Raw genomic sequence first — 27,986 nt, 5'->3', positions numbered from 1 at the left:
ATGATACATTTAACTAAGGAAAGGACAGCAAGAAGAATAATTTGCTTAGTATTATCCCATGGAAAGTATCTTTTTCTGATTTAAACAGGCCACTGGGCTACTATTATAAGAATTATGTAAGATGTAGTTTGGTCCTCAGATTTCTGTGGTAGTAGTTGATAGTTTCCATTTATCACACCAGACATGAATATAAATCCTCTGCTCTAGTGGATTGGATTACATGTATTTTCTTTTCTGCCATTCAGGTCTAGACCCTGATGTGGTTCTGCATTTAGGGATGGCATTCGTTAATCCAGCTCAGAAAATGAGGGATGATGCTGACTAGCTTCTGCCTAGGAGATGCCAGGCCCCACCAAGGTGTAGCAGACTGCTTGAGTAGGTAGAACTTAAGGGAGTAAATGAAGTCAGGAATTAATGTCAGAATAATGGAACAAGACTTATATATTGTTCGTAAAATGTGGAAGACAGGGCATTTGGTATGTGAGAATATGTTCCTCATTTTGCTAGTTAGAGTATATTGAGAAGGCTTCTTATCATTCTCTACCTGGCTCTCAAAAAAAAGTTAATGGAATTTACAGCAGAATTAAATTTAGTCACTGCACCTCTTAACATTTTCAACATATAAAGAAGGATCGATTATATGAGGTGGAGCTCATCCTGTATACAGGGTGTACCAAAAATCAGGCTTCATAGACAAATTATTATATAAATTACACTAAATGTTCAAATTGGTTGCCATTTTCTTCTAAACAGTCCCTTACTCATTTGACAGATGACCTTTGAACATTCCTAAATACCATAACATTTTCTCTGAAAAAAATAAAATAAAATTAATAAAACAAATTATGCTTGGCTTATGGGGCCTGACTCTTATCATACTCTGAATATAGGAAAAGTTTAGGGACACCTGAAGTCCCAACAGGATAGATGGCACTACAGACAGGTGTTGGTAAAAAGCACTTTTGACTTTGCCAAAGCCCTGCCTCCTTCCATCATCTTGAACCCCTTCCAGATTTGAAACAGCAGGGTGATATTGCTTCTATCCCAAGGGAGAAAGAAGTATCATTGTCCAAGAAGAAGGAGGCTGGAATCATCCTGAACACCCTCCTGCATGGGGCTTTGCCTTTGAAAAGCTCTGTTTAGGATGGTTGCCTCAACACTCTCTTATCAGAAGGCAAATTCTCATATTAATTTTTTGTATAAATTGTATTGCAAAAAATTATATTCATCAGATTGAAAGTAAGTTTTGCTGCTCCAAGCATTGGTTATGACATACTGCTGCTTGAATTAAATTGGAAGAGGGTTAAATCTTTCTTCTAAGGCTAAGCATGTTGGATGGGCTGGGCTGGCCAGGCATTTCAGGCCTGGGGGCTGCAGAATCCTAATCCTTGATGTAGAAGCTTCTAAGTTCAATCCATGATATGTCTAGGTGGGTCTGGCGAAAGCGTTCCTCTCTGGAACTTTGGTGAACCCAGGTGATCATTGCTAAGATAGACCAACTCTCTGATTTATAATAAGAACATTTTCCATTCTGTGAATCTAAGACATTCTTTGGCTCAGCTATCCTCATGCTTTCTAGGCTGAGTAACAGCAGTTCAGTAAAAGTGGAGCTTTCATTTTTTCTCTTGACCCATTGTTCAAGAAAATATGGAATTTCTTCTTCCACCTGACTTATACACCCCCTACTGATTAGTGTGTCTGTCCACTCCCTTTTTATGTCCAAAATGATGTTGTCCCAGTTTCTCATCAATGACTCATTTCCTTTCTTAAGATGTAAAAAGCCTGATTAATTATCTTAAACAATAATTTATGATTAAAAGGCACATTGTGTGCTCTTCCACCTACTATAAATTATATAACAGGTGCATCAGAACCTGACAGTTTTCCTAGACTTTATTAATAAGGTTATTGTACAGCAGAATTAATACTTTCCACCAGTTTAGACGTGATTGACATTCTCCAGAATGTGATGGACAAGACTTCTTTTGCCTACAGACAGCATCGCCAATGATAGTGGAGAAAATGAAAGTTGTGGACCACCAAATCTGGAGGATAAATGTTTGGTTTTCATTGTATCAACTTCCCATTCTACAAACCCTTTCATATCCTCAAGATAGACAGTAATTTAGGCTATGAAGCTAAATCTATACAGTAATTTTGGTAGTAATTTAGGTTATGAAGTTAATCTATGTATAATGGAGGAACTGGTGGCCTCAGCAGAAGTGGGAGAAGCTCTTAAATGGAAGATGCCTTGCCATTGTTACCTCCATCTTTAAAAGCCTTAGCTCTTGCTTATAATTCCTGGTTAAATGAAAGAAGTATCTTGGTGGTTCACATTCAAATATTCCATCATTATCTTTCTCAACACATTGCCTTTGGGAAGTTGATTAAGTTTTCCCAATCTTTGGCATTCAGTTGAAGATAGAGATTCTGCAGACAGCATGGCTAGGCTCCCATAACATGCTAGACTAGGCAGAAATGGAGTTGGGAATGTTACAGTTCAAAATGTTGTGAGAAAGCAGCCTTTTCTTAACATACAGTGTGAATGAGGGATTGTGATGAATCATAATTTGGGACAGCGTGCTATGTAAATGTAGTGGTTGAGTTTTGCCTGGATTTAGCATGCAACATGAATCCAGTCTTAGAATATTAGTTGTAAGTGGAAGTATCCATCATGAATTTTATCCAGTCCCTTTAGCAGCCATAACCACATAGTGTGGGAACTCTGTTAGGATCATAGGTATTGCATTTTCTCCAGCCCTTTTTACGGATGCTATGGATTGCATCTGAAATACATTTCTGTATGCAAAATGTGTGGTCTACCATGGACTGTCTCCTATAACATACTATTCCATAAATACATCTTGGGCTTTCCTGCAAATGTCAAGGCTCAGTTCCACTCATTAAATTCAGAAGTCTTGAAACAGCTTGCAAATGTTCAAACATATTTTATTTATTTCTCTGAGGGCTGTAACTTCTAACCCAGAGCCAGCTTTACCATAAGAAAAGGTGACCCACCCCCGTGCCTCAGACAGTATATTCTGGAGTAGAATGAAAGGGCACCTAATCTAGCAGGGTTGTGACAACACCCTTTAGAGTTTTTCCCTCTGGCTGCAAAAATGTCTTGCAGAATCTCTATTCTTCTCTATAGATTTATCAGATAAAGATTTACTTATAAAGTGTTGAGGGACTGTTCTGTTCTGAGGGAATTATAACATATGTGTCACCATTACAAACAATTTGCAAGTCGTAGAAGTTTAGTGCTTGTACATCTAATTTGAAATGTTAAATCTAAATGACACGTTTTAGAGAGAGAGGGAAAAAAACCTGCATATTCTTCAGGGAAACATTGGCTGTCATGCATAAAGTTTTGTGAAACAAGCACACCATAAATAAAAGCTCTATAAAGTAGGGAGGGTAGGTTGCAGAGTTGTGGCAGAGCTAGGGATGCACACTTCTGTTCATTTCCATTTCTCTGTGTTTCCCATTTTTCCAATCTTAAATTAGTTTCATCTCTTCCAGCATCCGTTTGCAAATTTGTCTTTCAAGCTTGCACAGAATTTGTATGCATTTTCAGGTACATGACTCCCAATATACACATTATCTTCCCTAATATGCACATATTTTTGCAAACACTTTTTCCCTAAAGTAATATCCTTTGCTGTAGATTTTCACTGAAGTCCCTATTGTTCTGTGTGCTCTCCCCAATATAGTACATGCATTTTTGTATGCATTGCTTTTAACTGGATGACTGCAGGACAAAATGCAGAGAATCAGTTTGTAGAGTAGCTTGGAAAAGGCAAATTGATATATAAACTGAGCAAATTGCTCCTTTGTCCGTTGGTCACTACATAACTTGCCTGAAGGAGTTCCTCTGTTTAATTCCCTAAAGGATCCTTAGGGCTGAAAGAGGCCTGTCTATAGCAGTCTTTTACAGTGGATCCATATTCTTGAAATGTATTGGGATTAAAGCTCCTAGCTCTGTGCTCCAACCTCTGAACCACAGTCTTTTGCCATATACCAGTCAAGACATTAGAGCATTCCCTTCTATTGTGGCCAGATAGTAACTGCTAAGCTACAGTTTCTTTTATCGTGATTTGTTAAATGATAAACAAGCCATCAGGGAGTCACACATCCTGGTAGGCCTAAACAAACAAAATCGATATTATATCTTAGCACAATGAACAAACCCAGTGGCAGGAATTTTCATTCTTCGAAGCCCAGATTATTTACCTATCTGTTCACAGACAGTCCAGTATTGTTCACACCACCCATCGCCAAACTTTTGTTCTCCAAATCTATTTAGAATATAATTTTATTTATTTTTTATTTATTTCTCAAATTTATACTACCGCCCATCTCCCCCCAGAGAGGGACTCTGAGCAGTTTACAATAAGAATATATATATATATATTTACAATAAGTAAATTATAAGAATATAATTTACTTTGGCCGAGAACCACGGAGGATGCCAAAGTGGAAAAGGCTGATCTAGAGCAGGGGTTTTCAACTTTTTCAGGCTGCAGAATCTGTTAGTAAATCAATCAATCAATCAATCCCAGAACACTTGATTTAGAGGCAAAGCTCTAGTGAGACAAAATTGGCTGCATTTGAGAATCTGTCTATTTATCTATCACCTTACTCTCTCACAGAACCCTATCAAGTATTAGCACCCTAGCTTCTGTGCAACACAGTTTGAAAAACCCTGATCTCGAGCACACTATAGTTCAAAGTCAGCAAGGGATTGGGAGTGGTCTCCAGAAGCTCCATAATCCTTCACCATCAGTTATAATGGGATTTATGGGAGTCAGAGTTTAAAATGTTATGTGATTCTGGCATTAATGGATCAGTGATTTGACTCAGCTTCATATTTATATTTATTTGCTTCATGCATAGGTATATAGCTGTGGAATCTATTTGATAATAGGCAGATATATAAATAGATCAGGACCATAGTCAGAGATACCCCAACCCTATTGGCCTTCAGAAAGGCATTAAAACTTAGTTCTTCTCCAAGGTTTTGAGGCCAGGGTCATAGGAGATCCTGTCTTGTGAGGTAAAGTGTATATTGAGGGTCCTCAATCATCTATTACTTGTTTTAATTGTAACTGAACTTTTTGAATTTTCCAATTGATGTATGCTGCCCCAAGTCACATTTATGCTGGGTGGCTATATAAATTTCCCAAATGAATAAATAAAATGTAAAATAATTTTAAAACAATAAATGGTCTCCCAAAGAGGCCCACATCATTGAGGAATTTAGGGTGCCCCTGCTGGTGGACTCCATCTACATGTACCTAAATGTGCATTGTTGTTGTTTATTCGTTTAGTCGCTTCCGACTCTTCGTGACTTCATGGACCAGCCCACGCCAGAGCTTCCTGTCGGTCGTCAACACCCCCAGCTCCCCCAGGGACGAGTCCGTCACCTCTAGAATATCATCCATCCACCTTGCCCTTGGTCGGCCCCTCTTCCTTTTGTTCACCACTTTCCCTAGCATCAGCATCTTCTCCAGGGTGTCCTGTCTTCTCATTGTGTGGCCAAAGTATTTCAGTTTTACCTTTAATATCATTCCCTCAAGTGAGTAGTCTGGCTTTATTTCCTGGAGGATGGACTGGTTTGATCTTCTTGCAGTCCAGGGCACTCTCAGAATTTTCCTCCAACACCACAGTTCAAAAGCATCTATCTTCCTTCTCTCAGCCTTCCTTATGGTCCAGCTCTCGCAGCCATATGTTACTATGGGGAACACCATTGCTTTAACTATGCAGACCTTTGTTGTCAGTGTGATGTCTCTGCTCTTAACTATTTTATCGAGATTTGTCATTGCTCCTCTCCCAAGGATTAAACGTCTTCTGATTTCCTGACTGCAGTCAGCATCTGCAGTAATCTTTGCACCTAGGAATACAAAGTCTTTCACTGCTTCTACATTTAAATGTGCATTACCTAAATGTAAAGAGACATAGCCCTTGCTCTTGAGTTTACAAATAGGAGGTAGGGGGAGGGTTAGGAGAGATCAGCTTGGAAATGGCATGTTCTATACAAAAGTCACCAATGTTTTGATTTTAATGTGGTTTATAGATGATTGCATGGGTATAAACATGGAATGAATGACTGCATGTTATATGTGAGGGTAATGTAGGTTATTTGACCAAATGGGGACATTAATACTTTGGGGGCAGTAGAAATTGCTTCAGGAATGAATAGGATCATTCTATCCAAGGTCACTCAACCCTGTTACATATTAATTCCTTCTATTAAATATTTCTATGGTATTTTTCAACAAAACCTTCCAACATGGTTAACAATACAAATTCAAAATGATAATCTTTCTTAAAGGTTTGCAATTAACATATGGCTAGCTCAATAGATGTTGCTGAGTTCTCAGAAGCTCCTGGGACATAATCAGGGTTAATGGAGGCTGGGATCTATAGTTCAGTAGCATATGTCCACACAATTTCCATCCCAATAAAATACTAAAAGCATAGGAAGAAGTCAACTCCACAACTAGGAATGTTAACTTGAGGAATAATTATCTTCATCCGTTACAAGCTGGGAGGAGAGCCAGTTTGGTCTAGTGGTTAAGGTTCTGGGCTAGAAACCAAGAGTCTGTGAGTTCTAGTCCCACCTTAGGCATGAAAGCCGGCTGGGTGACCTTGGGCCACTCACTCTCTCTCAGCCCAACTCAGTGCAATGTAGACTAGCCTCCTCCTGGTGCACCCTGGGGCAACATGACTTGTCACCACTAAATAGTCTACACATCTGGCTGCTGGACCTCACAAGGATTTCCCAGCAAGAAAAACAGCATGAACACCAAACTGCTATGCCATACCATTAAAAAAAAAAAAAAACAAGCTGGGAGGAGAAAAGGTATTTTAATCTCATCTGAAAAAATAAAGCATTAGGAATGTATTGTTAATTCTAATTCCAATTTCAGTGCTTCTCTACTTTGGCATGATGCTTTGCCTCAAAGCAGCTGGCTTGCCTCAATCAACAAACTTGCCTTGTGGCTTCTATTGCATTGCATTATGTGTAGAAGCCCCATTTGTTGGCTGGAGCAAAGCAGCTTGACTGTCCCACTCCAACATTTGGAAGTCAGGGAATCACTTCAGTTTTTTGAAGCCTTTCAAAAGGGCGCTTTCATCAAAGATTTATTGAGGTGAAATAGCCTTTGAAGAACTAACACCTCCATAAAGCAGCTAAGTGTTCTGAATGAGAGCTTATGGAAAGAATACTCACAACCTGGAGGCTATTCAAAAGACTAATTCTCTTTTAGGAATGGGGCCACTGAAGTACCACCCAAAGGCCAGGTGAGGCCTTCAGAACTACAAATATATCTACATTGGAGAAAGCTTCATTGTAATCCTCTAGGCCAGTGTTTCCTAACCATGGCAACTTGCAGGTACTGTATGTGGACTTCAGCTCCTAGAATCTTCATCAATTCTGTCTGTGGAATTCTGGGAGTTGAAGTCCACACACCTAGAAATTGCCAAGAGTGGGAAACAATGCTCTAGACTGAGCATTGAATTCTTTTAGCTTGTTCTGCAGTTACAGTGTTTCCATAGGCTATATTTTTATGTGATTGCTGTAAGAGTTGAGCTAAATTATTTCAGAAGACATCTGATAGCATAAATTTCAGGACTTTCTGCCATTCCTTCTTAGGCTGGCCTTTTGGGCTAACATTTCCTTCTTACTTTCCTACAAAGCCTTGGAATAACATCAGCATGATGAGTTGATGTAGAATAACACAGGCTGTGGAAGAGACAGATAGTAGAATATAAGGCCAAGCACTGAACGTAAATATGGGAGGCCCTGAAAGTTATTAAAAGAAAGACTTTTCTTTCACAACTTGATTCAGCTTCCCAGTTTGGTACCACTAGCTATGGTGAGGGCCAATAATGCAAATGATTTCAAACAAAGCCTAGACAAATGCATGGGACTTAGAACCGTCAGTGTATTTACACAGAGAGAGACACACACACTGTACTTTCTTAAATGCCTTAATGTAACTGTATATATTACTTGAACACTGTAATATCAATTCCTAGTGAGCAACAATAGAAGAGAACTCTGATCGTTCTCCCTGCTTATGGATCGCTGAATGTAACTTCTGTGTGACATAGGCTTTTGGTGTATGTTGTATACGCTATCTTGTGCTGTTTTTATCCTGAGAGTTGCTGTGGATACAAAATGGAGTTTCCCCACCAGTACAAGAATTTTGCCTTGGGGAAAAATGAAGTATTCTGAAAAAGCAGAATATTTTGCTCTAAGAATTGTATTCAGAAAATGTCCACTTCCCAAGATTGCCAACTATGAAAAGGGCAGAGGACTCTGTGAGGCTGCTTTGCTTATATTCAACTGTCTTTCTGCCTTGTTTAGGTTTTCTGTTTTTATAATGGGAAGAATAATGGTTTGGCCAGAAGAATAGGAGAATACAGGATATTGGCCAGAATAGCCACATTGATATGCGTGCACGCACACACACACACAAACACACACACAGAGTATAAGCTGTCCTGGAGATGTGGACTCTTCTCTCTTTCAAAACCATCATTAGGAAAAGATAGCTTTGGAAGCACCAAACTACTGTGCCTCTAAAAGGATGGCCTAGCCCCGTGCAACCTCCCTTACTGCACATGCCAAATACTTTTTGTATGAAATGAATGTGAGCTGCCACATACGAATCTTTAATGATACCATTCCACAACCAAAAGCTGCCTTTCTAAAGATTCCAGTGTGAGGTATCTGTCATGCTTTTCCAGAAGTGGAACCCATTTAACCCTATGGTTATAAACCATGAATGTCATGTACAAAGCATTCCTGCTACTTTCACTGATAATCAGCCTGCCACTGAAGCCATAACAAAGGGGGGAAAATTGACTGAAAAGCGGCCATGATAGATGAAGTAATATGGCTATATCACATGTGAAACAATACAGTTCCATATCAAGTTGGTCATCAAATTGAACATGTTTCACCAGGCTGTTTTAGGACCTTGCCATTCTTTTTACTTTTCTGTTCCTTCCCCAAGTGTTAACATAATGAACTGCGTGCATGGAAGAATAAGACCCCATAGGAAATTCTTACTTTCCATGGATTTTTTGTTTTGTTTTGTTGGTGTGCCTTTGAGTCTGTGTTGAATCCTGGTAACTGCCTGGAGTAGTCCCTGCACTTTTCTTGGCAAGATTTTTGGAAGTTGTTTGCCATTGCCTTCTTCTTCCTAGGGCTGGCCCAAGGTTATATTTGCACCTTAGGTGGGACTTGAATTCATGGTCTCCCAGTTTCTAGCCTGGTGCCTTAAGCACCTCACCAAGCCGCTTCTCTTTCCATGGGTGTACAGGTACGTATTACAAGTCATGATGTGTAACAAACATCCGATAGTTAATTTTCAGGAATATTGGAACAAGCTTTATCCTATGTTAGACCATTTGGTTTAACAAGAATACTGTGTCACATTAGATTTGGGGTTTCCCAGATTTTAGGCAGGAGCATTTGGCAGCCCTACTGGGTAAAAATTAAGGAGAGATTCTCTTCTTTTTTTAACATTAAAATGTGGTATTACTGAGCTTGAGTAATTATGATGCAGTTCAATTATACAATACCCTGTCAACAGATGTGATGCTGGCTACCAGTTAGTATTGTTTTCAAAGGAGATTAGGCAGATTCATGGAAGAATGGGTGATCAGCTGCTACTAATCTTAATGGCTGTTTACATCCTCTAAAATCAAAGGTAATGTGCCTTAAACACCAGTTGTTAGGGAGCAACTGTGGAAGATGCCTATCATCGTTATGGCCTGCTTGCTATTGTCAGACTCCAACAGAGACAGAGATGAAAACTGTATTTTATTGTATTCCAGGAAACTGTAGTAATATCAGACAGTTGACGATCTCTGAATGAGTGGGAATCATGGGTCAGATTTTACAGCAAGTCATATTTCAAAACTTTTGCACTCTTTTACTGTGATGCCTTCTAAGATGATAAGACTTGGTTTTCCTATCCCCTCCAAGCTTCATAATATCCATTGATGATGAATACTTGTTTACATTCAGTCGGACTTGCAGGGCAAACCAGACAGGAATCGCAACCAGATGAGCTAATTCTACTTTATTGTAAGACTACATTGACAAAATCTTGCAAGTCTGAAAGTACAGTTCTCCCCTGCCCTCAAACTCCTTTACAGCCTGAGAAACTAGGGAGGGTCTCTTCTGAGCCTCTTGCCCCACCCACTATCCAGCTGAAGGCTATCCTGTCTCTTATCTGACCGTTCCCTTGGTAGCATCTCTTGGCCCGGTCTCCCAAGGTCTTTCCCACATTCCATTACATATTCTCTGTATCCCTATGGTCCTAGTCAGATAAATCCATCCACAAGGCTGGAATTTTCCAGCCATTAACTGGAACAGTAGGCAAACCATGTCAGATACAAACACACAGAAATACAGAATGGGAGTGGGGAAGAGAAAGAAGAGGCTCTGTGCTTTGACCAAAAATGATTAATGGAAGAATTGACTTCAGGAGAGAGAAAGAAAAAAATCCAGAGGCAGAATAGCACTGAGAGCTCTTCGATCTGGGGGCTTTCTGCTTTATATTTCAAATCGGCTATTCCAGTCACACAAGAAGTCAAGAATGGGAGGAAAGCACATTAACATGACCATGAGGAAGAGCCTTTGAAATGGGGAAAACAACGTGTAGAAAAGAGGAAAAGTTATCTTCTTCCTTCCCACTACTTCTCTGTACACTGTTTTGTTATTATGGTCTTTTTACTTAAATGAAACCTGGTTACATGTATTTGCTAAAAAAAAAATAGTTTACCTAGAGATTTTTTTTTAAAAAAACCCTTAATATGCTTTACCAATTTTTTTTAACAGAGTTGCTTTTGAATCAATAAAATAACTTGCAAAAGGAGATGCCTGTAGGAAAATGGTTTCTTTGCTTTAAATTAGGATTATGCAGCCTTGTTTGGGCCAGCATATACCACCTGAATGTTGAGAGCATGTCATGAGTGTCCCCATAAAATGGCAGCCAAATAGTCATGGCCCATCTCAGACTCTCTTCTACTCTGAAGCATTCTAAGGTTGGGAAAAAAAATGGTGGTGGTCAGGGAAGGTTCTCTTAAGATGCCTTCTATTGGCATTTAACTGAAATGACAGAAGCCAGGAATACTACAGACCATTGATGGAACGATTCTTCAGTGAAAGACAGGACTGTCACACTCACCTTTCCTCCATCTCATAACTAAGTATAATAATATCACATCCCACTTATGAAACTGCTAACAAAAGCTAATTCTCAATCATCAAAGCTGAATGAAAACCGGTAGAAAATAAATGAAAGTGAATTATCTTACATAGTGTTGGGTTTCAGATGGGGAGGTGGGCATGAAAGTCATAAAGAAAGAGTCAAGAAAATGGAAAAAAAAATATGGCTATGTGGTTCTGCCCAGTTTTGGCTTTAACAGTCTTATACACTGCTGCCAATAACTTTTCCTTGAATAAACACAGCCCTTGACAGAAAAATAATGTCTCCCAACACTGCAGAAATGTTAGGCCTGAAGGGATGGAAATTGTGGCAGCCTAATCTTGTGGCATGCAACTATTTTCTGACTGGGCAGAAAGCTGCTGAAAAAGGCAGCCTTGTGTGTTTTTATCTATGAAAGTGTAACATCAACAAGGAATAGTGAAGTGCTTGTTATGTAACAACTTGTGAACTTTGAAATGTGATTCCAGGTTTCTGGACAAGTACCAAGCTGGCTGTGTTGTCCAAATACACAGACTGGATGTGATCAACATGGACATAAGATTGCAGCAGGATATCCCCTGAGAATTAAATGGCCCCAACCCTGTTGGTCGTCTATAAGGCCTTGAAAACCTGGCTCCCCACCCTCCTGCCAGCATTGGGGCAGTTTACTGAATGAGCCCATCCTGAAATAGTTTTTGAAATGTTAATGTGACTGTGGTTTGGCCTTAGTTATATTGCACTGGGCTTTATTTTTCATGGTTTCTATGTTCATCAATAATTTTGCTTTGTATTTTCAATTATATGTTAGCTGCCAAGACTTGGCAATTTGTGAGTTGAGCGGCCATATAAAAATTCAAATTAATAAATAATCACAAATGTGAAAACAGGCATGGAGTAGCAGATTTCTGATTTATTAATTCTAAGATTGTTAAGTGTGGAGACATTGCCCTTCCCTTGTTTTGAACTATATTGATTGTTACATTTATAAATAGCTTTGATAGGGAGAGATTTAGTGAAATGGCTACTAATGTTATAAAGTCATTGAGAGTGATGCTTCACAAACAGGATGTTTCTGAATTTACATTATCCATTGTAATAAAGCTTTCACCAAACAATGGCCTTCTAGGTGGGATGGAGTTCTGGGGATTGTCATCCAACTCATCTGGTGAGCATCCAGATAGAGAGACCTGGACTTAATCATTGCTTAATCATTTGTTTGATTTTGCCTTTCCCAAAATGTTAGACTACCATTTGCAACTAAAACATGTCTTTGGATATATGGGCTTCGTGTGTCCTAAAATTTTTGGAAACATTCTGTATTGATGATTTTTATTCTTTTTTTTTTATTGTGTGAATGGATCCATTCTTATTGATGGCTCTCTAAAAAAAAGTGGTGATTCCCTCTAATATAAAAGCTGTAGCTCTGAAGAGAGGTTAGTCATCCTGTTAGAATATGCTATATATGTGGTACTCCTTAAAGCTTTTTCAACACTTTTTATGCAACATCAATAAGCATGAAATGCATTCTTATGTTGATGACCAGGATGATCTGTTTGCTTGCTCCATTAGGACTATTCTTACGATCCTTTTATACCACTCTTGTATCAATTTTATTGGCTTCCAGTTTGTACTAGCATCTGGGGGTAGTCTTGATTTTGTACACATAAAGACAATCATCTCCCTAAGAAGAGGTTTCCAATTCACTTCCTTTTGGTTTTGCCATATATTATACAATAATGTGTACCTATTCATATGCAGAGGATCTATGTATTGAAGAGATAAAAAGGATGAAAAGGATGTGAAACAGTGTTCTCAATAGGATCCAGTTTGGAGTGCCAGTTTGGCCTTGTGCTATTGTTCTCTTACCCATAAGTGTGAACAACGGTCATTTTTAAAATATAAGAGCAAATAAATTGAGGGGAGGATCCCACTGGATTGGGGTTAAATTTCCCTTGATGGATAGAGAATCCGAGATAAGAGGCAAGTATTCATTTTTAGTGGTGGCCCAGATAATTTTTGAACTCCAACAGAAGAGAATATCTGTAGCTCAGGGTTGAACTGTGGAGTCCTTGGTGCTCTCTGAGCTTGGCTGTTTGCTTGCAGGTGTTTCATTATCTGACTAGGTAGTATCATCAGTTCATTGATCATCAGGAGCACTAATGATGATCATCAGGAGCACTGATGATGTTGCCTAGTCAGGTAATGAAACGTCTGCAAGCAAACAACCAAACTCAGGGAACACCAAAGACTCCACAATTTTTGAACTATGGTAATCTATTCATCCTTGAGTCTGTTTTGTGTTGGAGTGGGATAGATGTTAACGACCTTATAAAATTGTGCATGTGTGCATGAATGTGAAATTCTGTGTGTGTGTGTGTGTGTGCGCGTTTGTGTGTGTGTGTGATATCTCCTTTAATTCTGCAAACTCTGCCTACTTTTGGTTCGGACTTCACTCACCAGCAGATTTGGCTTCTTCTGTTTCTGGCTACATTCCCCAGTTGAATATCCTCCCTTTGGTGGGGGAAGATTCCATAACCCCGGGTTTCAGCTTTTAGCAGCAGTGATTACCCAGTTAACTCACTCAATCAGCTAAATGAAACAAACAAGCAACCCTTGATCAGTTACTGAAGTTAGTCCAATTAATCAGATAAACGATTTTTTAAAAAATGACATTTTTAATTGAAGTGTTTACAAAGCTGAGAAGTAATGAGAACCATGATAAAAGAAGCTGTTATTTATTCCCCTCACCTGGAGTGCCTGGCTGGAGTACAGATCTTCCATAATGCAGCTGTACAGGTGAGGAAGGTAAGGAAGGTTATAAAATGTGTATTATTCCAATATTCTAAATATTCTAAATATTAATATTTGATTAATCTGTCAAAGATTATGGAGACATCTTCATGTAATGCCCATCAAATTGTACAGCCCTGTTCTCATGTATGGCATGGTGACTGTCAGTAGCCATGAAATACACCAGGATTTCCTGAATATTTGGCACTCTGAGATGAAAATCCTACCTGACAATCAGTGCACACCAAGTACTTAGTGGTTCATTTTTTATTAAGGAGCTTATTGATGTTGCATAGCTGATTCTTCCTGTAAAAATCATCTCTGCATCCAAGGCAATTTATTACTCAGACATGTGATATTTACACATCTTTGAATACCAAGAACCCCAAAGGCCTTCCAAAATTAAAGTCAATATATGCCATATTTGAATTTTAAAATTTGCTCCACACCCAAGAAAGAAAATACACTAAGATGGACACTTTGAAATGCCCATGTACCAAAGTAAGATGTGCAGAGTGTTATCAGGTCCAAAAAAGATGTAAAAAGGGACAAGCAAAATAATTGAGCAGTTGGATAGCCTTCTCTAAAAACAGGGGGTGACGAGCTTTTCTGCTTGGAAAAGGCTACGCTGACTCTCTTTATTTTCAGCCTTTGAGAGCTACAGTGGCATTGCAGTGATAGCACCAGAGGGGGCTATGGTGAAATGTTTCTGCCCATTTTCCCTGTTGGGGGATATTCCCCTCACCCTTCAAATAAGACAATAGTGCTACATGTCTCAAGTTGCCCACCCTGCCTAAAGAAACAGAATAAAGTTGGATTCTTTCAGTTAGGGAAAACAAAAATGAGTAAGGGACACAGCAGAGATGTGCAATATTTTTTCATGTTTAAGAAGAGATAGAGAATAAGACAGTTCTAGGTTACTACTTCATAGAGGACTGTCTTACATATCAAGGAGAAAACAGCCTGTAGCCTTTGAGGGTCACTAACCCTCCAGAATCCCCATGTAGGCCAAAGAATCCTTCCACAGTAAGTTGTGGGCCATTTTTTTAAATTATTATTTTAAGGACCAGATGTACAGCTTTCAGGTACCCATTTTCCCTGACCCTCCAAATCAAGCTATTATTCCTAGTTTGAGCTTTAAAAGATTTTAGAACCCCTGCAAACTCCAAAAATAAATTTAAACATTTGCTCCCATCCAGTGTTGTCATTATGTCATCAACCATTATTCCTTTGCCCCTTGGAGGTCAATTAGACTAAGAAAATTGCCTTCTCTACTATCTCTAAAGATGACCTCCGCTTGAAGGGCTGTCCTATCTCAGTCTGGTGTAAAAGTAATGAACCTTCAGATGGGAAAACTGGATCCTTCACAGTTCCTATTGGCTGTTAGCCCCAGGACAGCAGACTATACAGGATTTAGATCAGCTTTCTACATTCTGTTTGGGTTAAATATGTTGAACACCAATTTCCACTCCCAACCCCTGAGCTCCTGCTGTCTGGATGTATTCAGACTACAACTTCCCAAATTTCCAAGCCAGAATAACATTAAGTTCATGGGACTGAAATGGAATATGGAATATATATACAGACCAGTTCATTCAAATCCTGAACGACCAAGCCTGTGGTTTGATGTTGTGCATATGCAGAAAAATCTACCTCCGAATCTCCAAGGTGCTCTTATACTTCTGATACCCTTTGGTTTCCAATATGTGGTAAAAGGATGAGCAGCTTAACTTTTGTGGGGGGAAGATGAAAGTTGCAATGGGCAAAAGTGAGGATGCAGACTGGGAGGGCAGTGTTACATGCATGGTTTTCTGTGATTTCTTGGGTTTTCATGAAAGCACTTGTGGGATTTTTCATGGGGTTTTCAAAAACATGTTAAATTGTTTTATGGATTACACTACTTTGTTCAAGTGTTCCTTGCCTCTGCAAATGCAGTAAATAGGGTTGTTGATTTTCATAGCTATGATTTAAGGGGCCTCTGCATCCCCCCAAAAGAGGTGAGTTCAGAATGCCTGACATTGTCAGACCAATAGAATCTTTGTGTGTCTCTCTGTGTGTGTGTGTTTGTAAATGCTTTCTGCAAACATTTTACCACTAATACAGGTTCTTACTGCTTCAGATTTTACTGAAGCCGTAGATGCAATCTAAATTTAAAATGAATACGTGGCATGTTGACTCCGATGTTTCAGGAAGACTAGGTAAACTTGGTACAAAATTATCCTGTCACCACTACAAACATTAATCTACACTTGTCTGCCACCACATCTTAAAAGCAGAAAAGGTTTTATCAAATTTCCTAACATCTTTAGACCTTGCCTGGAGTTCTGTACACACTGGACTTGTGAATGCATCTGGAATGACCTGATGAACATGAGTATTTTGAAGCTGACACTGTTTAGTCACATCAGAAAAATATGCAACTTACTTTTTTTTTTTAATCGTATATCATAGCAGTTTGGTGTTCATGCTGCTTTTTCTTGCTGGGAAATCCTTGTGAGGTCCAGCAGCCAGATGTGTGGACTATTTAGTGGTGACAAGTCATGTTGCCCCAGGGTGCACCATGAGGAGGCTAGTCTACATTGCACCGAGTTGGGCTGAGAGAGAGTGACTGGCCCGAGGTCACCCAGCCGGCTTTCGTGCCTCAGGTGGGACTAGAACTCACAGACTCCTGGTTTCTAGCAGGAAAAGAAGCCTCCTTTTGATTGAGCATGATGGATGAGCATCTTCCCAGGAAAAGGATATTGAATAGTTACTTTTTAGCATGCCATTGGTTCTATGAGGAAGATAGGTTTTTTTGAAAATGGATAGAGACATTCATGGAGATGTCAGACAATGGTTAAATGGTATCAGGTTGCGGGAAATAACACTCATGATTGGAGACAGAATATTTTTGAATGTCAGATATTTGGAAAAAAACAGGGAAGGGGTTTAGCTTCACAGGTAACATTTCTAAAGAAATCTCATTGTCACTGCTTGAAAGTGAAAGATGGTGTGATCCAGTGGGACTCATGCATTCATAACCTGAAAGTTTTTGTTTCCCTTTCTTTTCCTTGTTAGACTATTCTAAATCAATCTCTTTATTATTTTAAATTACCATATTTTGTAAGAATGCAAAAACTAAATTTTAAATTAGGTTTAATTATACTTAGAAGAGACTCATTGTCATCCATGGAACTTAAGGTACTCATGATTAATTGAAATTTTGCTGGTTTTATTGAGTGTAATGTAAGTATAACTTCTGGATCAAACCCAGAATATATAGAATTCAAAGTAAAGAAAACACAACTTATATTTTATCTATTTATTTTTTATCTACCGAATTTTATCACCACCCATCTCTCCCCCAAGGGAGGGACTCTGGGCGGTTTACAACAAAAACAAAGTTTAAAATCCAATACCATTATAAATACAATAAGTATAAATATAAATAGAGAATAAAAATATAAAATGTGATAAAATCCAGATGGCTAAAGATTGTAACTCAGTCCATGAGTATAAAGGGCCATTCTAGGGTGCTTGCCATCCCCACAAATGATTATTCCCCTTCCTGCTCCTGACAAAACCAGGTTTTTAGTTTTTTTATGGAAGTCCAGGAGAGAGAGGGGGCTTGTCTCACCTCTGGGGGAAGAATGTTCCAGAGGGCGGGAGCTACTGCAGAGAAGGCCTACTTCCTGGACCCTGCTAGATGGAATTCTTTTACAGATGGGGTCTGTAACATGCCTTCTCTGCATGACCAGGTAGGATGGGTCGATGTGATGGGGATGAGACGGTCCCTCAGGTAACCTGCATATGAGTTGCAGTTGGTGAGATGGGCAGCTATATAAATCAAACAAACAAATAAATTGTATGCAATGATTAAAATACGCTTCTGCTGTTGTCTCTAGCCAGCATCTTAAAAAGGCCCAATGGAAATATAAATCTTGCCAATGTAAAAGCTGTCAGTCAGCCAGGCTTTCAATGTTTTCTCCAGCTGCTTATCTCCAATCCTTTGTCATCAATGAGTTTCACTTGAGAGGTGTCTGGAAAAGTTTGGCACTTTGTGGATCCTTCCTTTATTTCCATCTTACCATCCATCACCATCCATATATTCTAGAGCTGCATCTTTCAGAAGTGTCCAGTCACAATTCCTATCTCTTTCAAAATTTCTGCTTTGCCTTCACGCACACAGTTGCTGGATATATTTTAATAATATGGAAGTTGTAGTTCTAATGCAGTCTTTTTCAAACTTAGCAACTTTAACATATGTGGACTTGAACTCCCAGAATTCCCCAGCCAGGATGGGGAAGTCCACACCTTAAAGTTGCCAAGTTTGAGAAACACCATCATAATTCATCCAAAGAGTTCGGTGGTGGAAAAGACTCCACTGAACTCAATGGAGTTTATTTCAGGGATGCTTATGATTGTGTGAAATATGTACAACTGTGCTGTTAAGGTTACTTGAATTCAATAGTGTTCTCAATCCAGAGCAATTAATACTATTTTTAAATATCCTCTGCCAAGGAAGTATTTACAAATATTTACTATTTATACAGTGCTTTTAAACTAGAAAGTATAAATATATTCTTTGTTACTTATATACATACTTAACAAATATCCATATTTGCCTAATTAAATTCTGAGAGCAATTATCTCTGCAGACTTTCTTGAATAATACAATGCAGTCTTCAGAATTCCTGGATGATCCTATCACTTCTTAGTGACTTAGGGGTTGAGAGAACCAAGGCAGAAGGACCCTAATGTGTGAGATGGGATACAGATAGATAAATATTCACACATATAAACACACATAGAGGAAATTGCACTTGGATTAAACCATCCAGTAAAGATCCATGTGCCTGGGGCCCATAATTTCTGTTAAGAAAATGGCCATCTTGAGACCAAAACTCCTTTTAGGAAAGAGAATATATTGCAAGTAGAGAGATCTGCAGGATCAGAGGCATTTGTCAAAATGAAGGAAGCCGTTGCCGCACAAGCTCTTCCCTTCTCAGTCACAACCTACTCACAAAAGGAGTGGAACTTGCATCATGATCCATAATGCTGCTTCCATAATTTGCTCCTCCATGGATGCTTCTGGCTGCAACATTTGCTTGTAGGCCCATTGTGCATTTTTATGTGTTCAGCAGTCTGAACTGTACATTTTCCCCCTTTGTTTGGCCATAGCACAGCAAAAGAAGAAAAGGGTTCTATGCTGAAAGGCATGTTCATTTTAGAAAGACTTTTTTTTTTAAAAAAAAAAGCATGACAAGAAGAAAATTTCTGCTCTATCTATAAACTCTAGAAGCTTCTGATTCCAGTTAGGCCTGTTTAGAGATCCAGACTTCGACTTAGTGATGATGAGGCAATAATATACTATAATTTTGACATATCCGACCAACAGATTTTGAGAGTGTCCTGGGTGTTGCAGTGATCCTAGCTGGCTTGTCCACGGGTGCTAACTTGACTGATTGATAGTGCTAACTGACTGAAAATAGGCAATGGTGTGCATTTCCTGTCTCTCTGCTGAGATACAGGCACCTCCCCATGTGAATATTACCTAAGTATTGGAATTTACCAGTGACGATCAAGATTGGTCTGGTCACCTTATCGTATCTCCCCCTGAAAAGGGAGAGAAAGACCATGAAATGTTCATAGGAGGAAACATTGGATGTGCTTCAGAATACAGAACAGTTGAGATAGGACCGTTCAAATCATGGGCTGGGGAGAAGACGTGATCAGTGTCATAGGAACAGGGTTGACAGACCATTCAGATGCTGATGTAAATTACAAGCTGACGTCCTTGTCTTCAACTGTAAAATCGGATATTTTGACCTGAGATAAGTGGCAAAGGAGGACAACTAAAATTCTTATCCTTCACGTTACCAGGATTTATTCTTGCATTCAGAGGTACAGCTAATTAAGAAAGCAGAATAGGCTCCTTACAGTAAATGCTCTGAACAGATGAGTTGTCTTGAAAGGAGAAGAAAGGGAGGGAGGGAGGGAGGGAGGGGATGAAAGCTCTTGTTATTCGCCTCGTAGCCACTAGGGGTACCTTTGTACCATTTTTCATCGAGCAGCAATTTGGAGTTGAAAACTGTAATAGAGGAAAACCAACGTTCTCGGCATTCTTTCTCTCTCTTTTTCTTTTAGCGAGCACTGTGCATCCAGGAGAGGGAGAGAGAAAGAGAGAGAGAGATCAAACTACCCATATACAGAGAAACAACCGATTCTTCTGACGCGGTGTGTGGTGTGAAATCCCATAACTGGACCTCAGGCAAAGGGACTTCCATCTAGAGGGCAATTTCAGATCGAGATAAATCTATTGGATTAGTCGGATTATCTGGTTGCAGCCGAGAAGAAGTAGCGTTTGATCGTTTCCTAGGTCTTGCCTGATGGTGGATTTAAATGGAGGTGGCGACGGCGCCTTGGTTCAGAAGCTCGATGCTGATGAATTCCGGATGGGATAGTGGCTTTTTTTTTTCCCCTTAATTTCGCAGTCTTGGGAAGAGGACAGAGGGGGGGAAATTGTATGAATCGCTACGATTTGGAAGTATCCAGGGGATAATTTAAGAACCGCCTTGCGGCTACATCTGCTTAAAGGTGGATGACGCTTGGAATCCAATGAATTACGGTTTTAAGCGATGGACTCGCGTTCAAAAGAAAGAGAAAAGGACCCTTTGTGATTTGGTAAATACTTTTGCTTGTTTTTCTCCCCTCCCCCTTTCCCCCTTTTTTTTAAACCAAGGGGCTTTTGTTTTTGTTGCTGGGTTGTTGATTTTTTCTTTCTTTCTTTTTTAAGAGAAAAAGCTCTACTTGGAGGGGAAAAAGCTGTCACTCCAGAGCTTATTTGGTCGGGGAGAAATCGTGGCTGGGGGAGGGCGCCGTTCTTGCTTCTTTTGCAAAGAAAAGGAGAATTTTGTCAGGTTGCCAAAGCGGGGAAAGATCGTTCAGGAGGAGGGCGAGGGGTTAGAAACTGGGCGGGCGGTGGTTTCTCTCGGTCGGGGGCGGCGGCGGCATGTGTGTGTGGTGTGTGTGTGTGTGGAGTGGCAGCCGAACTGGTAGCCGACGGTGAGTCCCCGCGATTGGCAAGACGTCGCTGGTACGAGGAGCCACGGCTGAGGCTGAGGGGGAAGAGCCCCCATCTCCCCCAACTTTGCGGGGTCGTAAGTCAGCCGGGCTACTTTTGTGCCAGCGCAGCGGTTCGGGGACGCGTGAAAGCCTGTGCGTCTGAAACAAAGACGGGACCGAGAGATGCGGGAGTTCTCTCCAGCCTAGATGGTGGGACTCCCGCCTCTGATATCCGGCTGCCTTGTGCTTCAGAGAAATCTTCGCAAGCGCCCGAGCTCTGGCAGGGCGGCCGGGGACCGATCGAGACGGCTTCGGTTGCTCCATTCGCGGAACCGAGCCTAACCTGCCTCCTGCCCCCCGCCCCGCTTCCTGGCCATTGTGTCTTCTCCTTGGGTTGCGGATGCAGCGAAACTTTGCGGCCAATAAGTCTGGGCTGCAGCAGCTGGCTGTGGGCGATCGGGCCGAGTAGTCACTGCCGCCGAGGTCCGAAACTCTGTGCCTCTCCGTATCTCTCTTTCCACTGTATTCAGTGTACGTGTGTTGGAGGTGTGCGTGTGAAATAAATCTTGCTTGCACACAGTGCACAGACATCCACGCATCCTTGGCAACAAGGCCTGGGCTGCACCGTGTCAGAAGCGTACGGGGGCGGGTGGCAGGCATTCTGGTCTCTAGGAGTGAGGCTGGGGGCGCTCTCCGAGCCGCGGGAGGAAGAGTACCAACTTGCTTCTTGCCCCTGGCATCCCCGGGGCATTACTATTCATTGAAATGAGAATCGATCTCCCTAGCCCCGCCCCTTCATCTGCATAGGCTCATCCCAGCTTCTGTAGCTTGGTCACCCTGGAGCAGGACGAAGTGTGGGAAATGCATTGGAAAGCTTGCCAATCCCTTCCGAGTTCCAGCACTCCCTTTTCAATTCCAGGAGGGCCCGATGTGATTCTTTGATGCATCCACCCGGTGCACTGTTTGAAAGCTCACGTCGAGCTCCGAGAGGGGGGAATATGGGGAGAGAGAGGGGAATGTTACTAGTGCCAGTAGGCTGGGAAGTGTGGGAGGGATGGGGTGGAAGAAGATGACCATGGAGAAAATGCCTGTGGTTCTTGTTGGACAGACATGCGTTATCATTAAGGTGCCCAGCTAGATGTGGGATGAATGCAGGTCTAGAAGGGAAAAGCCACCACCAGGAATTGCATCTGAGACTCAAGGAGGGGAAGAATTGGAGTGTGGGGTGATGCAGTCATCATAGGCTTCCATGACACCAAAGAGGTTGCCCACAAGTTAAGGCTTCTGTGATGACAGCTTTGAAATGTTCATAACTGGGAGATGATCACTGATACTAGGAATGATCATTGTAGCTCTCTTCCAACCTCCAACTTAGGAAATTGGCCTCAGAATTGCTCAGGATGCTTGCTGATCTGCAGGGATGTGAATTTCAGCCTTTCCAATTAGATCAGGAAGGTTTAAATTAACAGGTTGAAAATCATCTTTGATCATATGTCTGACTGAAAAAAAAGTGTTGTGTTTAAAGCTGTGATGGCATGAGCATTTTCATTTGCAGAAGGGAATTCTTTTGAACTAGGTGGAACTTACTCTTTTGTAAACATGCATAGGTTTGAGCTGCAAGGTTGTAACCTTTTGACATTATTTACAGTAACCTCCTACTAAAATTTTTAATGCTTACCTGTGTGGGGGTAGGAAAAAGAGACTTAGAACTGGGTTGCATGATTATGGTGCTGAATTCAGTGTGCATACCAAACTTACTGCAACCGTAATCTCTCTTTTAAGCCTTACAAGGAGGCACAGGAAAATAAATTTGGTAAATAAATTGTTCTTAAAATATTGTCACATGTGTCTGCATTTTCAACTATTGACACATTTACCTCCCTTATTATTATTTCAGACTCAACCTCTCTTTAGGATAAAAAAACACAAGCAAATATTAGTTTATATCAGCAATGAGGAATGGAAGGAAGAAGGAAATCAAAAGCCATGCAGTTTCTTTCCCTTTCCATTGGACTGAATTAGAATTTTACTTTGGTATAAGAGGAGCAAAATCAATCTTCAGCCTATTTAATTAATGTTATGTTACTTAATATTAATTGACTGTTAATGAAAGCTAGAAGTTACCTGGGAATCTGGAGAAATGGCATAATCTTGAATCATTTTAAGGGTTCATATGGTAATAATTAAAACACTTTATGTATTTTAAGCAGCTTGGTTTTAACGACCACAGATCTTGCCTTGGGAAACCTCATCTTTATAAACTACCACAGTCACTCTCAAGCTCTTTTAGCATTCTTTTAAAAAGATTAAATAATAATAATAATACCTGGTTTGCTTTAGATTTGAGGCTCCTATGTTTAATATGATGCTGCTGTTGTCCAAATGCTATGCTCCTTGTGGTTGTTTTCAGTATTAAAAAGAATCTTTAGAGTGTTTGAGATCTTTTGAAATATTAAGGTGAAACACTTAGCTGAGGCATTTGGGAAATATTTTTCAGGCAATTCTGCTGTTCTCAAGATGCTTTCTCTTCTCGCATTTATACAGCTGCTTGTTCCTTGTCAATAAACAATACATAATTCACACTAGAAAACATTTATTCACGAACAGATTGTAAACTGCATTCCAAGCCCTTTGCACATCTGGCTGGGCCATTTATTTATTTGAATTTATTTTATATGGCTGCCCCAAGTAACTCCAGGAGGTTATCATTGTAGCAACTTGGGTCAACAGATAGAGAATATCTGTGTGCCAAGATCTGGGATCCAGACATTGCTTCATCATTTCTTCGATTCTGGTTTCCACTGTAATCCAAAAGAGAGACTTCTGTGCATTTTAAATGTTGAGGGGAAGAACAACTTTAAGATCCAATATTAAACTTTCCTCTGTATTTTCACAAGCAGAAGTTAGACTCAGCCAGAATAATGGAGTTTCACTGAAGTCAGTAAACCTTAAGTTAAGAATAACTTGCCCCATTTCAATCCAGTGGAATTAATTCATATCTTAGTTTAGATCTTCATATACTGTTGTGCTGTTCACAACATTGAATAGCATCTATGTTTTTCTGTTTGTAAGAGTGCAGCCCTGGGAGACAAATTTGCTGACATTTTAGAGCCACAAGGACAAAGTAGATAGATACAATAGAGGTGTGGAAGTGGGAGTTGTGGATCCAGATCTTTCAATATTTAGGGTTATTTTAAAGTAAAAACAGTGAGAATCTAATTTTGTCTGGAATGGCCACACGCAAGAAAGTAATATGTATTCCACCCCCACCTCTCCCATCTAATGTTATTCCTTGAAGCTATTATAGTTGATTAACTTGTTAACTGGCTCCAGTCTAAAGGGTTGGAGGACCTTTTCCCCATAAAGGATCACTCTTCCACAGGAAAATTGGGCCACACAGTCAATAATGGATGGAGCTGGGATCAAAGACTGCCAGTAGCACATTGTAATGTTTAGGGTATTTGATTGAGACTGGGAAAACTCAGGTTCAGCTCCTGATTTGACTAGGCAGCTCAACGTTTGACTAGGTATCAGTGTGGCCTATCACATAGAGTTCTTTTTGGGAAGATGAAATAAAGGGAGATTTCCATTTTATGTTGCCTTCAACTCCCAGTGAAGAGGCAGGATACAAATGTAAAAACTAAATCAATTGCCGGACTGCATCTCTGCCTTCCTCTCTGGACCATTCTATCTGCAATTAGGATGCGTATGGTATGAAACTGATAGAAAGGCTTTATGCAGAGAAGGAGCTGCAAACTCCCCATCTCACATCTCAGTGAAATGGTAAACCCTTTTTTGTTCCAGTGACAATGATGTCACAGTTCTGTACTCAATGTCTCTGAGGATAAGACTTGAGCGATCTATGAGTAAACTTATATACTGTGAAATTGTACCAGGGTTCAGTACAATCTCTTCATACATACCTCATGTTCCCAAACGTACTGAATATTTATTCACTGATTATGGTCTTTAACCATCTTGGTGGGCTAAGTCAATCCTACTAAGTAGACCAGACCAAGATATCAACTCCACAGGAAGGCTAAAACTACTTTTATTGAGAACAGCTATAATACCAGACTCTTTCAAGTCTGATTGTGTTGCATCTCCTTCTCCTTCTTATAGTTGAGTGAATTAGGGAAGGGTGGCCTGAGTGGCTTCTGAATGTTATCTGGATGTTCTGGACTGAAACAATGTTTTACCCCTTGTCGCCTTGGCAATGGAGCTTAAATATCTCTGTCAAGGTTAGAGTTAGAGTTTCCTTACCCTCTACAGGTTGTATGTAAAATGGAAGTCTGTAATATTGGATGTGTAATGGTGTGTTCTCTTGCATTAGAAATGTTTGCTTATTATTTTAAAAGTAGAGGAAAAATATATAATGCAGGCTGGCTTGATGTAATCAAACAGATGTCAAAAACACCAACAAAATAAATATGTTGTGAAAAGAGCTTTAATACTTAGCAGAGTTTCTCTAAAATTGAGTGTATCCACAGTTCGACAATGGGTGTTGTTTTGATCTCTAAGGTCAGATTTTGGTAAGGTTTGAGACCATCTCAGAGGATGCTATTGAAACTAGTGGTTAAGGCAACAGGCTAGAAACCGGGAGACTGTGAGTTCTAGTTCCGCCTTAGGCACGAAAGCCGGCTGGGTGACCTTGGGCCAGTCCCTCTCTCTCAGCCCAACCCACCTCACAGGGTTGTTGTTGTGGGGAAAATAGGAGGAGGAGGGCTTATTAGGTATGTTTGCTGCCTTGAGTTATTTATAAAAATAATAAAGGCAGGATAGAAAATAAATAAAGAAAGAAAGAATGGAAGTTGAAGGTTGAAGTTGAAGGTTGCATGTGAAAACATGGCTTACCAACAACTGAGACACAGCACTTGAATAAAATGTTTTTCCCTTTTTCCAAAACAATATTTTTTTTACCTTCTTAGATCTCATAAAGAATATATTGCTGTAACCGGGGTTTTTGAAAGGGATACACATTTCTGCAGTAACAGTAAAGACTCCCTGGAGCTGAGCTTGACTCCTGATGAATACCAGAACATATACAGTAGTTTGCTTGACAGCAACATGGTGGTGGTGTACCATTGCCTTCTTCCAATATATTTATCCATCTTCCCTCTCTTAACCTGTCATGCTGAGATTCCCTATTGATCTCTCATTAGAGTACAAACTCTACTATCCTTCCAAGAATGCGAAGTGTCAAACTCCCATTCTGCACTATATAAAATAACCTGACTTGGCCCTTTTCTATTCATGGACTGTTAACCACATGCCTGAAATTGACCAGGAGAAGAATAGATAGCATGGTGTCCATAGGTACCCGGTATCCACAACCAGTTATTGTGCACCTATTAGGTTCCTTGCTCTATTTAATTGTATATTTTTAAAGAGTAGTCTGGCATACTCTATCATAAAGCAACAGTTCCATCATCATTATTTCCATAAATGCCTCTGCGCCCTACCTATGTCCTTTAAGAGCTTTTGAAAGATAAGAGTGCAGAAGACTGTTTGCTTGCTTATTCTGGATAATCTCCATCATTTACTGCACAAAGACACACACACACACCTTGTGTGGGCAAAAATAAACAACAACAAAAGGGTAGGGATGATTTACAGTGAATGCGTAACTTTTTATGCACTTGATCTTTGCTGATGTTAAACTATATTTAACATTAAAAATAATCCAGTTATAACTCTGCAGTCATGTATTTAATTCTTTTCCCCTTCTATCATGTTAACATTCAGAAATTAATGATTTTTGGAAGATTTCTGGGAGACACCCCTAAAGGTTTCAGGGGCTCTTTTATTTTTAGAGCATCAAGACTGAACATTTCTGCTATAGTTGATGGTGAAGTGGCATTTCTTTCACTCTTTTAACTTAAAAAGAAAACCCCTGACACATTTATAGCATGTCAAAATTCTTTAAAGGAACTAATTCTTTTGTTCTACTGTTTCCAGGAACACGTCATATGATGGTTTCAGGGAATGCTGGAATAAAATACTCAGTATTCTCTAAATTGCTTGGCACTGCTGTAAGCATGCCAGCATTTTAAAATGTTTTTGAAAAGGTACCTGTCAGCTGCCTTACAGAACATCCAAAGTCATGGATGTTCCTCCCATTCCAGCCTGTAATCCAGTCTGATTTTTCCTAAAATTTAGCATGGAAGTTTGCCAGTTTGGGAAAAAAAATAGCAAAAATTAGAAGTAAAAGTAGAGTAGATTTATTCTGGTGTGCTAAGTCTTAACAGCTACTTTTAAGGGGGTTAGGGAGGGTGTTCACAACACATTCTCAAAGCTCCAAATCTAGTTCAAAAAGGTTTCCTTAACCCTAGGGAAAAAAAGGAAAAAGATTAATTTGATAGTGATTGTATTAAGTATGCTTGAGTGGAACATTTGGCAGAAGATATCCATTCTGGGGATTAACCAAAACAAAAAAGCCTAGGAAGATAAATAATTAAATAGAGGGGTGGGTGGGTGTGTTTAAATTGGCAAACGATCCACTTTCCCAGTCATTTTGCTATGACAATATCTGCAGTATTTCATATTCAAAACCTGAAGTAAGCTAAATAACTGGTTCATTTCAGCCTTCTGTTGCATAACCTCCCTGTTTTGGGGGCCCTTTCCTTATTTTTATTTCTTCCTTCAAAATTAAAGTATAATCCCATTAACCCAGGGATACTTCCAAAGAACCTATTTTGGGGCCTGCTACCACTAAACTTTTTTCCTGATTTGGGAGGAAGGGCCTCTATTACCATGCTTTGATTGACAGGTCCAATAGCCAGACATCACACACTCCCCAATTTGATTACTTTCAGATATCTATTGCCAGGTTCACTATGAATGATGGAAGTTAGAGTGCAACACCTCCAAAAAGCCCCATTTTGGGAAGACTGGATTGTTGGAGTAACTGTAGAAATACTC

This window comes from Candoia aspera, chromosome 6 (genome assembly GCF_035149785.1).
Source record: "Candoia aspera isolate rCanAsp1 chromosome 6, rCanAsp1.hap2, whole genome shotgun sequence".
NCBI lineage: Eukaryota > Metazoa > Chordata > Lepidosauria > Squamata > Boidae > Candoia > Candoia aspera.
The sequence above is the reverse complement of the archived record's forward strand: the minus strand, read 5'-3'. Positions refer to the sequence as shown.